The sequence below is a fragment of the Neomonachus schauinslandi genome, chromosome 10 (assembly GCF_002201575.2).
Source record: "Neomonachus schauinslandi chromosome 10, ASM220157v2, whole genome shotgun sequence".
Classification (NCBI taxonomy): Eukaryota; Metazoa; Chordata; class Mammalia; order Carnivora; family Phocidae; genus Neomonachus; species Neomonachus schauinslandi.
Genome location: NC_058412.1, coordinates 78,985,422 through 78,988,095, shown reverse-complemented (window position 1 = coordinate 78,988,095; position 2,674 = coordinate 78,985,422).

The following is a 2,674-nucleotide window of genomic DNA, read 5'->3' as shown; positions in this document are numbered from 1 at the left end:
CCTAGGCTTCTAATCAAGGTTTGGTCTTTGCAGTGACCAGTCTCCATCTGAAGCTAGCTAGAGTTGCCTCATTAGAACAAAAGATGCTCCTATCACCCAGGAAATTCCAAAGGTTTTAGGAGCTTTGTGTCAGGAACCAGAAACAAAGGCTACCTATTAGAACAAAAGATGCTCCTTTCACCCCTATCATTCAGGAAATTACCAAGGTTTTAGGAGCTCTGCGTCAGGAACCCGGGAAAAGGCCAAATACATTATATATATATATGTATATATATATATATAAAATATATTTCTTATTGAGCCACAATCTATTAGCATACAATATACCAAGAAAAGAAAAAAAGAATGAAAGAAAAGGTTGTTAGTATCACCACTGATTTCATCAGAAAAATTTTTAAATATTAGGATGCTGTCAAATTCCCAGTGGCAGACACGGGTTTTCCAAAAGCTTGAATTTTCACTTGAAAGCTTGAATTTTATCACTGGCAACAGATACCATCAGTTGTTTTGCTGAAGTGACAGGCTCATTTCATTCATTTTGGAGAAAATGTCTGCCAAATACCCAAGTCTGTGTAACCACAGTTTGTCAGTTCTTCTTTCAAGTAAAAATGGTGTTCCATGAAAAAAAAAGCATCACAAACCATCACCCAAGAGCTTTGCCTCCAGACAATGGCCATACTTTTGGTATACAGCAAGAGGCCTTGTGTGCACTTCCCATCCCATTCCAAACGGTATGACCGCTTAATGGAGGACATTCGTCAGTGGCATTTTTTGTTTGTTTTTACTGCAAGTGTTTGGTGGTGACATATGCGATGCCCACCAATCCCGTTTGATTCCACTGCCTAGATTCTGGCTAAGTGTCATCAATTTTACCCACCATTACTCTTGTGCCATCAGAGCAAATAAAGACAACCAATGTCCTAGCATTACTGGGAAAACAGTCTTGACATTACAGACCTAGGGGTCCAAGGATCCCACTTTGAGAACCACTACATTACAAACTATTCCTCTGTTATAAAGACTAAACATTAATACTTTCCTGAAGTCCATTTATAGAAACAAAAAGAACTAGAATAATTTGGGAAATACCCTAAGAAAAATACTCAGTTAGGGGCGCCTGGGCAGCTCAGTTGGTTAAGCGGCTGCGTTCGGCTCAGGTCATGATCCCAGCGTCCTGGGATCGAGCCCCGCATTGAACTCCTTGCTCAGCAGGGAGCCTGCCTGCTGCTCCCCCTGCTTGTGCTTGCTCTCTCCCTCTCTCTCTCTCTGTGTCAAATAAATAAAATCTTTAAAAAAAAAAAAAGAAAGAAAAATACTCACTTTAGTCACCAATGTGTAAGCCCCTAAAAAGAACTATATTTTTTAATATTTGAACAGCAATTAATTGCATAGGAATGCAATTAATAAATAATAACAATGAAAGGAGTTTATGTTTAATATGTGGTAATATTTACCACTGGGAGAGAACTGTGCTATGCATTTTAAATGCATTATCTCCAATACTCTCTAGTACCGTATCCTCATTTTATAGATGAAGAAAATGGGGCACAGAACAATAAAAGAATTTGACAGGGTCACAAGCTGTATGTGGTGCAGTAAAGATTTGAACCCGCAAGGCCTAATTCCCTTGAACCCTTCAACCCTGCATTATGTTCCATGTCTCATCTGAGCTCCAAATTTACTAATTGTGTTTCTCCCGTGTCTGTGTATACATTCAAATCCTCAAGGACAAAGGAGATGGTCTGTCAACCATAATGCCCAAGGAAAGGGCTTAATAAATATCAGGATGAGTGACCAAAAGACCAAGTAATCCACCTTGCCATCTTGAAGCCACAAGGGTTAGTAATCATGTTAAAAGTGAAATTCTGAAATGGCCAGCCCCATCCATATTATGTTTAACTCCTTAAGAATGGAACCAACAGGGTAGGCAAAAACAAACAAACAAAAAACCCAAAAAACAAAAAACAAAACAAAACAAAAACCGCTGGTTCCTTGAAAGCTTGACAAGTTTTATGTGTGCATACGTATGCATGTGTGTGCACACGTATCTATATTACTTTGTTTGCTAAAGAGATGCAGCTAGGTAGTTAACAAGCATGTAGGTTAGATCAAAACAAAACTAGTTTACCTTTTCCAGGATAATAAACCCCCCAACAGCTTTGGGACTGGCTTCTCTACCAGGCTCTAAAACCCCAAGGTCTTACTCACTTCTGCAGGTTAAGAAGGCACAGCCCTATAGGGCAGTAAACTGTTGTGGCTTCTATCAGTTCTGCATTAATCAGCTACACCTAAGACAACAAAGTTACGTCCCCCAGACTGTCAGCCGAGGGGGTCTGCAAAGAACAGAAAGTCCTGCTTTTACTAGTAAGGGTGATCAGAAAATGCTGGGCGGTACCCCAAACTCAACCGGTTTTGCCTTTTTCAAAGTTTGGATTTTTTTTCTTCATTTTTTCCAAGTTTGGGTTTTTTTTTTTTTTTTTTTCCCTTCTCAAACATCATACCTGTTTTCTGGATGGAGACCTAGCGGGATTTGGTTCGGCCCCACTTCTCTGTAATTTCCTGGGATGCAGTTTCTTTCCGGGGGGTGGGGCGGGGGGAGAGAAGGTAGGCGCAAGGCCTGGGCGCCGGATCAGACCGCGGCGACGCGCCAGGGTAGACCAGGTCCTGGGGCCCC